General features: G+C 42.6%; 1 long non-coding RNA gene across 1 annotated transcript in view; it reads left to right on the forward strand.

Annotated features, from left to right (window-relative positions):
• LOC140905989 (uncharacterized) overlaps window positions 1-10,766 on the forward strand; it is a 91,780-nt gene extending 81,014 nt beyond the window's left edge. The window contains exon 3 of the long non-coding RNA XR_012157017.1: window positions 10,319-10,766. This is a non-coding gene — a long non-coding RNA (uncharacterized LOC140905989). The remainder of the gene's footprint in view (window positions 1-10,318) is intronic.
• The last annotated feature ends 2,947 nt before the right edge of the window (window positions 10,767-13,713 follow it).

Here is a 13,713-nt window from a genome sequence, read left to right on the forward strand (position 1 = left end):
AACATTTTTAAGGTGCTGAGAACTGGCACTTATCCAGGAAAGCACCTAAAATTGGGTTTAACTTTAAGAACAAGTAGTCCCATTGACTATACATGCACTTAAAGATACGCTTTAAGCTTAAAGATAAGCACATGCTTAAATGCTCTAATGGATCAGAGTCAGAGAGCTCAGCATCTGACAGGACTGAGTCCTATAATATCTGTCATGAAACTGTGAACTAATAAAACTGGCACAAACGATGCCAGGTAATAGCTAGTCTGACAAAAAAAAAGTAAAAATAAACCAAATAAAGAGTTATGGAAAATGGGCGTCAATGATGAGCTGACGCAAATAGAAACGTGTTGTACTAACCCCTGGAGACAGCCCCTGAGGGACTCAGGTGGAGGTTCAGGGAATGAGTTCCACAAGTGAGGGCCTTCTCGGTTCTCGGAGTTACCTGTGACCTTATCCATTTGGAATCTCAGTGCCCATACTGGACAGACCAACAGTCACTCAAGTACCTGAGGAATTGATAATTAATCAATTTACATCATCTACCTAAGGAACAGGATTTGGCAAGTAACTATAGGGGTATAAAGGCCTATCATTAAGGGTCAAAATCTGACTGTGGATGGATTCTTGTTGGACCTATTTAACTCAAAGGGAGGACTACATCAGTTTCCAAGGGCAGAAACTGATACTTAGGGCTTGCCTACAGTGCCAAGTTTTTTCCACACTGCAAAGCCACTTCTGGCGACAAAACTCTTCAGTTTCAATGACAAAATTAAACCACCTCCACGAGAGATATTTAGCTTTTTGCGGTAAAGTTAAAATGACAGAGTCAGTGTAGACATTGCCATTCATTATATTGCCAGAACTGGCTTCCCCCAGTATTCCACAATGCCTTTTGTGACCTTTCTACTCACTGTTTTGAACTCAGCAACCCTGCAGGCATGTGCCCTCCTCTTTCAACACTCCCTTCTGACAGCTGAGCCTATGGTGCTGCACTGCTGCGGGCAACAGAGAGCAAATCATTAAGGTGGACTGCTCCTGCTCTCGCCCACACTAGGAACACAAAGGCAGGCTGATGTCAGGGGTTTCCCCTCCCCTTGCCTCAGGATTGGTTGCTTCCAGTGGCTGCCTGAACTTACAAGGCAGCATGCCAACATATTCAATCTCTCCCAACACACACTCTCTCACCCTCCCCACACATGCTTCTTGTCACACACTGTCCCCCACCATTACTCCCAACTTCAGTTGAAAAGTGGCTGGCAATCTAGTAGGATGCCCATGGAACAATGGGATTGAGAAACCTTCATCATGTGATGCTGTACCTGCCCCATAAGGGATTGCAAACCTTTCCCAAAGCACCCTGTGTCCAGTTGCACAGTGGGACAGCTACCCACAGTGCACTACTCTCTGTGTCTGCTAGTGTGGATGCACTCTGCCGACACAAGGAGCATAGTGTGGACATGCAACAGCAGTTTAAATAACGCACTTTAAAGTGGTATAACTTTTGGCGACAAAAGTCTGTAATGTAGACATAGCCTAAGATACTGTTTTTAAAAGTAATTACTCCTATGTACCATTCTGCATAATGGTCAAATGACATAAAAACATTTAGGGATTGACTCTCACTTACAGTGAGGGCCCTTTTACACTGTTCTGACTGTGTACAGTGGGCCCTTACAGTGGGCATAAACATAGTTTACTCCCAAGTCAAGGCCTCTTTATGCTGACTGAGTTGTGTTAAAAGGACTTAGTGTAAATGAGAATCAGGCTCTGTATTTTGTAAAATATAATCTTGTTTTTTTACATAAGAGTACATAAGTGAATGAATTTATCTTTTCTTTTTACGTTTATTAAATTCTAAAACCAGAGAAAGCCTTTTATTTTTATTTATTTATTTATTTTTGAGAAACTATAGCAAAAATATAATTTGAGCTAAAACTCTTTAATCCAAAAATGCAGCACAGAGCAAATATCTATGCCTAAAAGACAAGAGCCTAATGGCTGAGATATATAAAACAGAATGGTTACAGAGCCTTTAACCACAGCCGCACTGTTATGCAATGGAGCTGACATAATACATATTTCCATAAAATCACTCTTCCAGAATATGAGAAATGAGATATATAAAAATAGCTTTTGCACTAGTTTTAATTATGAATTAAACTGCTACAGATGTTGGAATTCTTGCAGCCTATCATGTTAACAACCTGAGTATTTAAAGTTCTTAAACATTTACATAAGACACTTTTAAAAATGTTTAAACATATGTTTGCATAATGCACCATAATGGTTCAGCATATACCATACTAGTCTATCAATTCTTTATGTGGATTTTCCCCTAAAAAAACTGAAAGAGAAAATAACAAATGTTTAATACATCTTAAAACTCACAACAATCCTTAACTCTTGGTGTTGCAGAGGTCTCAGGTCAGGGTGTGACACTACATACCATATGAGCTGCAATAAATAAGGATAATAGGGCAAGTTTAAGAAAAGAATGGGGGAAAGTTAAGAACGGTGAATGTTGGTGTTTAATTGTGCATTTCTTTTCTAGATGTTGATTGCAATAGCAATGTAATACTGAAAAAGAATAAAACATGTCTCTAGTTCATTAGAGTTCCCTCTTCCAGTAAAGTTAGTTATATGTAATTACCAGACTTGAAAGCAAATATACATTTAAATTGTTTCAGAGAAGAAGGGGCAGCAGGGCTGCCAGAACAGGAAACTGGAGCCCAATCTGGTAAGAGTGGCCTGGGGACTCCGGGCAGCTGTGGGGAGCCACAGACCCTCCACCTGCTTGGGGGGAGGGGCATGAGCAGCCCCCTGCTCATGTCCTCGCCCCCTGCCCATCAGCCCAGGGCAGATGGAGGGTCTGCGGTTCTGCACAGCTGCCCAGGCAGCTCTTACCATGGCCCGGCTGTTGCTCTTCAGTTCCCAGTGTCCCACATGCAGGCCAGGCTGGAAGCTGGAGCTGGATTAGGGTAGGAGCCATGTGGGCAGCTGTAAAGAGTCGCAGACCCTCTATTTGCCCTGGGGGGAGTCTGGGGAAATGGGCTGGGGACGGCTCTCAGTCCCCCCCCCCAGCAGGTGAAGAGGCCCTGGGGGGGCAGGGTCTCATGAGAAGAGGTGGGGCAGAGGTGGGGCCACAGAGGGGAGGGGGCCTCATGGGCCCCCACTTTTAGGAGGATGGGAGAATGGGAGAGTGACTAGATTAAAGCTTTTCACAGCTCTTGTTGGGGGGGAGGGAAAATAAAATAAAATAAATAAAAAGTGGGGTGAGGTGGGGGGATAGCTCAGTGGTTTGATCACTGGCCTGCTAAACCCAGGGTTTTGAGTTCAATCCTTGGGAGGGCCATATAGGGATCTGGAGCAAAAATTGGGGATTGGTCCTGCTTTGAGCAGGGGGTTGGACTAGGTGATCTCCTGAGGTCCCTTCCAACCCTGATATTCTATGATTCTATGATCACTGAGCAGCGGCCACTCCTGTCCTTGTGATTTGGAGTGCATGGCTCTGCTGTAGACTGGTAAAACAGTATTTTTACCAACAGTCTGATTCAAAGCCTGCTGATGTTAATGTGAGGCTTTATATTGAAATCAATTGGTGTTAGATCAGGTCCTTAATACATATATATGTGTGTGTGTGTGTGTGTGTATATACTTGAACAAACAATAGCTAATAGGTCAATTAGGCACTAATGATGTCTGAAAATCTACTTGAGTTAAACAGTGTTGGTCCGCTTTATTGCAATAGCCTGTTATGCTGCCATGATGAAAGAAGGCTAATGTCTATCCCATTTAAGTTACATGATAATACCATTTAAGTAAAAGGGACATGTGACTATTCCTCATAAATAGTCACCAGTTTAGGACAATGCACAGAATTAAAATAACTTAGGTGAACTAACTTTGGTGCTTCTGGATGTAATGAGTCATATGAAGGTGAAGGCAAAAGTACACTCTGCTAAATATACTGCATTAAATCCACCAAAGCCCAAGTGTGACTCCAATATCTGAAGCCACTGACATAGATAGGGAGAAGCGTCCTCTACTATTAGACACAAGCCAACCTGGCTCTGGCAGAGCAGTTCATTTCCCAGAACCCCATCCCCAATGATGAATGGGAGCAAGTACTTATCACCCCTGATCCTGCTGAACAAAGTAGAAGCTGGTTGTTCCTGGCAAATCCTGCCTTTCAGAGAGAAAACTGGCAGAAGTCATGGGGGAGAAGGGGAAGATTAAAACTTTTGGACAAAGTGAGCGAGCAGCCAGGCACTGTTTTAACCCTGTGCCAGTACCTCATGGGGCCAGAGCTGCTGGCACGAAGGTGCCCCCACAAGGAAAATGCAAGGCACCGCTGCTGCTCCTAGTTGCAAGTCCCAGGACAGCCACATACATCACCAGGCTGGATCCCAAGAAACAGTGGAACAACAGACAGAGCTCACACTAAGTATAGCTGGGAAGGGAGCAAGGAGGGGGAAGCTGCGGCAGGGGCTCTGGGCCTGCTGTACCACCCTCCCGGTGCTCAGCTCTGAAGGCAGCACCACCACCAGCAGAAGTGCAGAAGTAAGGGTGGCAATGCCATACCAATGCACCCTTCCTTCTTCATAACATTTGACCTTTGCATTGGGAGTGATACGAAGGGTTCTGAGCTGCTCAATTGTTGCATGTTTTTTCTTCATTTCATGCTCATTGTAGTCCTTATGATATTTATCACAATGTTCTATGCACTTTTAGCTGTTTGTTATTACATTTACTTTTATTATTACTGTTATGGGTTGGATCACAGAAACCCCCCGGGGGCTTCCACCTGATATGCCAAGACTACTTCTGCTCCTGCTTTCCTGCCCTGCCAGCTTAGGACTTCAGTGCCCTCACTGGTTTGAGCCAGACTCACTAGCCTGCTGCAACGCAAACCCAGGTCTGAACCACATCCCCCCAACAGCTGTAGGCATAATTGAAAGCAACTTAGGAAGTGTTCCTGTCCTTGACACTCAGACGCCCAACTCCCAAAGGGGTCCAAACCCTAAATAAATCCATTTTACCCTGTATAAAACTTATACAGGGTAAACTCATAAATTGTTTGCCCTCTATAACACTGATAGAGAGATATGCACAGCTGTTTGCTCCCCACCCCAAGTATTAATACATACTCTGGGTTAATTTAAAAAGTGATTTAAGTGGTTCCAAGTAGTAACAGACAGAACAAAGTGAATTACCAAGCAAAATAAAATAAAACATGCAAGTCTATGTCTAGTATGGTAATAAAACTGAATACAGATAAAAACCTCACCAGGTCCATTAAGCTTTCTTTTACAGACTGATCTCCTTCTAGTCTGGGTCCAGCAATCACTCACACCCCCTATAGTTATTGTCCTTTGTTCCAGTTTCTTTCAGCTATCTTTGGGGGTGGAGAGGCTCTCTCTTTAACCAGCTGAAGACAAAATGGAGGGGTCTCCCAGGGGTTTAAATAGACTTTCTCTTGTGGGTGGAGACCCCCTCGTCTCTCCTATGCAAAGTCCAGCTACAAAAAGGAGTTTTGGAGTCACCTGGGCAAGTCACATGTCCATGCATGACAGAGTTCCTTACCATCCAAGCCACATTCCTGGGAAAGCTCAGAACAGGACAAAAACTGGTGACCTTTGGGTCGAAGTATTTGACTAAAATTAAAAAAAATTATACTCCCCATGTGAGTGAGAAGTGCTGGCACTTATCTGGTCATTACAACATTGGGAGTACCTTAAGGGAATGTCCCCTGTCATGCTGAGAACAATCCATACTTCCATCAAGTATATGACATCTGGAAGTATAAATGAGGGGAGAATATCAAATCCCCGACTATCAGGTTGGACGCTGAGTCTTCCAAACCGTGAGGTGCAGCTAGAGAAGGTGCCAACACTCTCAGCAGTTCCCTTCGCACTGCTCACCTAAGGAGAGGAAAATGAGTGTCCGCTACCATTTGAAGACACCAAGGAAGCATCTTCACCTTTCTGACTGAAAACATTGTATGAAAAAGCCAAGAACAGCAATATAGATCTATGGGTAATGGATGTCAGTTGCCAATACCACCAAGGCAAACCATGCACAGGTTTTGCAGTTTTGCAAGTAAAGACTGACACCACCCTGCAATGAACTGTTGTCCCCTGCTCTATGCAGGCAGCAGAAATAGTAGCCATTGTGGCAGCTTTAGAGGCAGCAAAGAAAGAAAGATCAATGGTCATATGTTCTGACTGACTGGGCTATCCGAGCCCTGATAGACTGAATGCCCATTTGGATGACCAAGATCTGCAGATAATAATGCCATAGCCTATGCAAAATATCTGGTCCACACCTGGAAGCTGGCAGAGTCAAGACAGGGACAAAAATACTTGTTTAAGGTACAAGCACATCGAAACAACATGGCAGAGATCTCTGTTCTGAATAATAGGGTTTATCTGGCCAAGCAGGCTGCGCCGATGGGACCAGAAACTCTGTGAACAAAATCGGCAGATATGGTATATAACATGCAGCCATCAGAAATTGATAATCAAATAGACATTGTACATTTGCAAAAACAAGATTTAAAAATCATGGAATTACTGGAAAAACAAGAGCATAGGGGATATAAGATCTTCAAGCATGACAGTGGTCTGATCATGACAGTCAAGAAAGATGCTAATGAAGATATTCCCATCCGAGTAATTCCACGATGTTTAAGGAAAGAGTTAATTGCATGAGCCCACCATTAGAGACACTTTGGGGTCAACAAGACCACCAAAAGAATGTTGACTATAGGATGGTGGCCAGATTTGGTTAAGGATACTGATAAACATATTTGGAATTGATGTGCAGAAAATAACCCCGACCGCAAAATCATCAAGGGACCCATGCTGCACCAGTTGATTGGAGAGCCATGACATTGGCAGCAAATCGACTATATTGTCCCTTTGCCCTGCTCTAGAAATGGAAACCAATATTGTTAATTGTCATCGGTCCATTTTCAAAATGAGTAGAAGCATACCCAACACATAATAACACTGCTGCCACTACTGCACAGGTACTGGTGGAACAAATATTCTCAAGGTTTGGGATTCCTGATATTATTGATTCCCACCATGGATCCCATTTCATGGGGAAAATCTTCAAGACCATTTGCCAAGCGTTCAACATCAGCCAGAAATTTCACATAGCAGGCCACCCACAGAGGTCAGGGGCAGTGGAGTGAACAAATAGAACCCTGAAGACAGCACTGTGAAAAAATTGTGGAAACATCTGGGAAAACCTGGGATAAAAGGCTGCCCTTTGTGTTAATGGCTATTCGTTCGTCCATAGGAGCTCATGGGTATATGCCACATGAGATCATGATGAGCAGAGTCATGAAAATGCCAGAACAATGGTGGCTTAGGGGAGAACCCCCTGACCAATATCAGTCATGAGTCCAAATGGACCAATAGGTGATCAAGCTATAACACAATATCAGCAATACTCAAAAACAGGTGGCCTCCCAACTGAAATGCAACATAAAACAAATGGACAAAAGATTAGGAAATAATCTAAAGTTTACTGAATGGATAAAGTCTTCTATAGATTCTTTTCTTAGAGAGGCCATTCATTAAGTCCAAAGTCGATAGGACCCATAGTTATAGTCAATAAGGCGAGTCCCACCACATACCAAGAAGAAGTAAAAGGGGGAAAGAGAAAAATCATAAAGTGGTCCCACTCCACGCAATTAAAAGAGTGGAGAGGTGTTAGCTAAACTGCTTTTAAAATGATAATGGTATCCCTCTGTTTCTTCTGTGTCAGGGCAAATTCAAGTCTGCAAAATGAGAAAATGCACGTGTATATGGTTCTTATATGTATTTGCTTATAATGAACGTATAATAACCGTCAAGGAAAATGAGCATATATACTGTTAGGTTAATAACACCCAAAGCCTTAATGAAAACAACTGGATAGATGGCACGGATTATAATTTGCCTAATCTGTACTTTAAAGGGATCATCTCGGTGTATGTGTTTGAAAAGTATGGTTACTGTTATATAATATGGAAAGAACAAACTATCAATGAAACCTTAGTGGCCTTTGCAGAAAATAACAAACACCCTCATGAAACAATTATTGCTGAAGAAGTACAAATATCTTTCATACAAAAGCATCCAAATGAGTATGCATGGCAATTCGACAACATCTTCCTCGAAGGCTGTTCAGATAGAATAGAGGTGTGGGAATCATTTAAGTGTGCGTACGTTCAATCAAACCTTCCCTCTAAAGTGTCAGTAAGATCAAGGTTTTCATGGGCCTCCAATTATGTAATAAGCAATGTTACTGCATATCTACACACCCCATCATACAGCTGTCACATCAAGATGGTGTGTTAGAATTGTACTGAGTCTTGTGTTCAACATCCTAATGTAAATATGTTTTGTGGTAAAGGAAACTTGTCCTTCCATGTACAATGCTCTGGAGATGTAAATATACAGGTACATCCTAATGACACAGGCACATGGTTTTTAAATAGTTTGTTTGGGGTTCAGGAGATTACCAATGTTGTAGTAATCCCTAAGCCTTTTGTGAGCAATATTGGCCCTGTCGTCGTAAAGCGCGACATTAGAAGGTTACTAATGATCAACCCAGTTTACTCATTGAAAAAGATAATCATTCTTATTCAAATTTAATTAGCCCAAGTTAATTTTAAATGTATACCTTATATCATTCCTTTAATAGCAGGATGGAATGCATGGGTTAAAAGTGTAGTACCCAGTGTATTTCCTCCCAAAATCCAGACGTGAGATACAGTAGCAACTATACTAGGAGGAGTGGGGACTGGATTAGGTGTTCTAAACACCATAGATGAACAAGTTTTAGCTAATAAAATTGGAGCATTTGGCCACGACATCACCTCTTTATCCAATCCCCTCACCACCTGATTTAACCAGCGGAGTGTGCTTGAATACAAAATTGCCTGTGTACTACCAGGATGGATGCAAATATAAGAAATAGATCATTTTGGTCTTGTTGGAGCAATAGATGTTTTGCAATCCAACATTTTCATGGCAATTGTGTGCATCCAGGCCCAGGAATATATATTAAATGTAGCAAAGGGCATAATCAGAGGAGGACTTAATGGATTACTCCCAATAGAGTTGTGCAACATCCTGTGGCCAAATGCCACCAATGCATTTGAACGGCATCACCAAACCTGGTGGAAGCTAGTCCATTTTTCATATCTGCAAAGTAACCAAACTATCATTGTGCATGCCCTCACATTAGCAAGAGCACAAGAAGAATGGATATATCCACTGGTACCTTTAGGACTGAATTTAAACAACTCAATTTTACTCCCTAAGGAGCTGAGTAAATGGGTGCATGAAAAAGATGACACATATCGTAGTGTTAGCTTACAATCTTACATGGAGGAAAAGGGGCTAGGCTACGCCTGTGACTCTGGAGTCCTTGCAACATCTCATGTCGGTTTAAATTAGAAAGAAGGATAGTGTCATTACAAGCTTCAATCACATGGTTTTAACAGCTCTGCATTGGTACTAGTGGACTCCACTTGTGCTTGCATAAGAAGCTGGTGTGAGGAGTTTCTAGTAAACTATCATTATAAAATCCCTCACAATCCATATGTTAATTTCTGTTTATGTTCAGTGTTTTCTGTTATTGGGTATGATATTAATTTCACCAGGCATGAAATATCTATGCAAACAGTTTACGCCTACTATATTTTGTATAATCACATTGAACCCGTCCATTTAGGGGTAGATATTACAGCGCTCAAGCAACTCATGCTACATCCAGATCTAAAAGAACATTTAAGGCAGTTATGGAAGGAAAGCAAGGAAATGATGGTAACTGTACATCATGCTTCCAGCCAAATTCAAAGAATCTTTAGAAGGATACAAATTAACACAGCATCCTCACACTGGTTGGAAAGTGTGTTTGGAGGTTCTGTGGATTTTGATCAAGTTTGGCATATCTTGTTGCACCCTGCAATTGTAGTGCTGTTTATTTAAATAAGTCATTATATATTTAATTGCCCTAACCTTTTGGATCAAAAGAAAGGTCAAATATAGCAACCACTATATGTCAGTTCCTTCTTTTAAACTGGTGTAAATATGTTTTCTTTAGCTCTCCTCTAAGTATAAATGCTAATGGCATTAAAAACTTTCAGTCATTTAAGCCATCAAGGAGGGGAAATTGTAAGGTTCTATGGTTATTTGATGTCATTTACTGTCATTCTAAAAATGTTCTTGTCATCACCATTTTGAATCTGTATATATTGTTGTTTGGAAGCCATATTAGGGTTCCCTCTTGTTAAGCTTTTGGGTGCTCTTTTCAATTGTGACAGGAAAAGACTGAGCAAAAGACCTGGCTAATCTGCTTAGATGCTGCTGGGTACAAAAACCCTGCATACCAGTCACCAAGTGCTGTCCACCTCAGAGGCAGCCTGTGTCAGTTGAGTTTGCGCGGTCTCCAAGAGACAAGTCCAGCATCACCAGCGCTTACCTGAGGTCCAGCTTACCTGAAAGATCATTCCAGCTGATCCGAGTTCCTCCTGTGTTCATCCATTGCACAGCTGAAGGTCTAGATCTGCCTCATCAGCAGCCCCGGCAGACCAGACGGATGCACCTGCTTTTCTTGTTCCACTTGTTATCTCATCTGTAAAGTATTAGTCTTGTTGATAGTCCATAGTCTGTATTAGGGATTAGTGGGGTCTGGGCCTCAAGCCCACTGTTTCTCAAACCACCGAGTTGTTATTGTTGCTTTATCCTTGTTTACCAACAAGTGTTATGTTAATAAACCCTCTTTTGGTTCACCTTTAATTCTAGTAAAGTGTCATTGTTCCTGCATCCGTGGGTGATAAACCCTAACTCAGGGAACTGTAACATGGTTTCTAGGTGTTATGTTTGTGTCCAATACACATTAGTGGTTATGTTATAATGTTTAATATTTAGTAATAGAATGCATAAAGCAACTGTCACCGAGAGTCTAGTTCAAACCAACTCAGACTGGAACTTTCACGCCACACAGGCTATTTAAGGACAGTGCACCGTGTCAGCCGGGCTGTCCGTTTGAGAGGCGGCCAGGTACCTGTCTTGTTTGTGTGGGCTTCGGAGGGTTCCTTCCGCAGTACCTGATCCACACCATCAATCTACAAAGGCACCAAACACCTGCGCCAACCAACCTGCTCCCAGTCCCAGTGCCGCTATGTTCCTGGTTCGGCGGTAAAAGGTCCTACACTCCTCCAGTCTCCGGGTACACCTGTCCGGTCAGAAATTTGTAAGTCCAGGATCCTACAATCCCTAGCTTCAGCGACAGATACTCAACTTCAGCTGCTGATTTCCAGACTTCTAGAGACAGTTCAGTTACTGTTTTTTTTTTTCCATTTGACTTACCTTTTAGTTGTAGTGAATTGCCAAGGGTCATCTGGTGGGGAGGTGTGGGCTGGGATTCACACCCATCTTTTGGGGCAACCACATTGCTTTTTCATGGTTCATCACGTTTTATTCTTCCCAATTCCCAGACACGGTTAGCTTTTCCTAATAAATTCCCTCTTTGTTTTTGAAGCATATACCTCTCTCTGTCTTTCTTTAAACATGTTACATACCTGGTGGGAGACGGGTGGATATATTTACTCCCAAGGTGATAGATACTGGAACGCCAGTCCAAGAACCTGGCCACTGTTACTGAGAACACATAACAGAACCAGAACACTATCTTTACCAGGGGTCCTTTATAGCCCATCTATTTCCCCTTCCCAAATAACAGTGACATAAATTAGCATATGTAAATCCCTGAAAGACGATTGGCTGAATCATGATACTAAATGATAGTGAGCTACAAATCGTATATAAAGGTGACAGCCAGCAGGCTAAAACTTGTAGGGACAGGAACCTGAAGGACAGTGGAACGCTGCAGGATATCTAGAAGAAAGAAGACGCTCACAAAACTGTGACAACCACACCAGCGGACCCCTGCTGGGTAACAAAGCTAACTATTGCCTTACAGGAGCAAAGTAGCAAGTTCCCCACGATCTCAAGCATCGACAGCGCTCGCTAGCCTCAGACAACGCTCAGTGGTAGCCATCGCTCACAAAATAGCTACTACTGCAGCCCTGCCCTGCTACCTTTGTCAGAGTAGCCAGCAAGAAGGACCTGAGGAGGCACCGGGTCAGCTGGGCCATTGAGCGCCATGAAGGCACCATTCCAGGGGGATCCACAGCTGACCCGATGGGTGTTGCTAGGGGAAAACTTTCCAATGGCCATGCACCCAGTGCGTGCACACCTAATTGGAATGGATATGAGCAATGCATCTCGAAGAACAACAGTTACAAATGTCAGTAACCATTTTTTTTTTGTTCTGAAAGTAAGATTTCTGGGGATTCTGATCTGTTCTGGGAGATAGTTTTACAGCTGTGGGCCTGTGTCTCAGAAAACTCTCCCTTGCTCACAAGTCTCACCCTTCTGGTTGACAATGCCTTTCTTCCAGTGGAATAAAACTATGTGGAATGTCATGGTCACACACAGTGAAGTCGCTCCTCCAAACCTGTGGAGAGCTGTGCATATCAACATGAAAATCTGTATCCTCCAGAGGGAGACCAGGCAAAATGAAGCACTGACATTTTGTGCTTTTGGTGACCTGTGTGGCTGGGCCACTATGTTTCACAACTAACTATCACTTTCTCGGGCATTATTTCTACATGAATGCTGGGCTCCTAGCTTTGGATGCAGGCTATATTTTTTCCAACTTTTAATTGAAAACCTTTTACACAACACCATGAGGAATATATTGAAGACCAAAGCTTGTAGAAGAAATCTTACCCAAAATACATTTCTTTAAACAATTCTTAAATAATATTTTGTGTTAATTGCTAATAAGATTCTCACTATGCAACCTGTAACACATCTAATTTAAACCCTGCCTAACAGAACAATGTGAAATTAATTAGAGAGATCAGCTTTTATACACGTTAATCACTAAAATGCTACACTAAACTGATAGGTCTGAACAGAATGCATTTCACAGAATGTATATGGCCTAGGAAGGGCACTGGAAGATCCTTGGTAAACATTGGCAATTCTATAGTGGGGGGGACTCCTCCTTTCACCTTGCAGGAACAGATTAACATCTTGGGAACCCGGAAGTAAGCAACAGGAGGCCTACTCTGGCACTCCTGAATGTGTTCTTGGGGCAACAGCCCTGGGGAAGGCATTCTGTGGCGGCTGTCAGCAGCCACTGAAGGCATAGCAAGACCTCACCATTTTGTAAAAATTACTTGAGAGATGGAGGAGGATTTGGAAGTGTGGGAACAGTTTCTGAGCCATTTTAATGGTGTGTAATTATGGGGAGAGGAATGGTACTAAAGTCTGATTTAAAAATCCACTCAGATGCTTCAGGAGCTATGGGTTGTGGGGTATTTTACCAAGGTATGTGGTGAGCCCAGAAACAGCCTGCCATGTGGATGCAAAAAAGGATAGATGGACGGACAATGCTGTAAGTCCGTTCCACTAAAAAAACAATTTAGAAGATTATTGTTCAAGGGATATGAAAAAAGAAATCAACCTTTGAGAAAAGGTCCCGGTATACGTAATGATGGAGAGGACTCATGATGGAAGCTGCTGCAAGAGCGGGAACGGCATTGCTAACCTTCTGGAAAGCAGGGGTAATGTTGATTCAAATAGACAATACAGAAAGTGCTAACCAAGAAAGCTGAGCTAGGGGAAGACAGAATCAGCAATATAG

This window comes from Lepidochelys kempii, chromosome 2, assembly GCF_965140285.1.
Source record: "Lepidochelys kempii isolate rLepKem1 chromosome 2, rLepKem1.hap1, whole genome shotgun sequence".
NCBI lineage: Eukaryota > Metazoa > Chordata > Testudines > Cheloniidae > Lepidochelys > Lepidochelys kempii.